Here is a 263-nt window from a genome sequence, read left to right as displayed (position 1 = left end):
GGAACGGACGGTCCACGTGAGCAGACCGTCCGTTCTACGTGCTGGAACGGACGGTCCACATTCTTTTCTGGACCATCCGTTCCGGGCCTCAGTTTTTCCGAAATTCAACCGAATTAGGGTTAAATCACCTTATAAGAAGGAGATTAAAAAACCCTAACTCGCGAGAGACAAAATAGAGCCGACTTTTGGCAGAAAAGAGAGAGTTTTTGGAGATCCAAAAACGAGTTCTAAGTCTCGAGATTTCTCGGTGCACATATCGAATA

The sequence above is a fragment of the Tarenaya hassleriana genome, unplaced genomic scaffold (genome assembly GCF_000463585.1).
Source record: "Tarenaya hassleriana unplaced genomic scaffold, ASM46358v1 Cleome458, whole genome shotgun sequence".
NCBI classification, from domain to species: Eukaryota; Viridiplantae; Streptophyta; class Magnoliopsida; order Brassicales; family Cleomaceae; genus Tarenaya; species Tarenaya hassleriana.
This window is presented reverse-complemented; position numbering follows the sequence as displayed.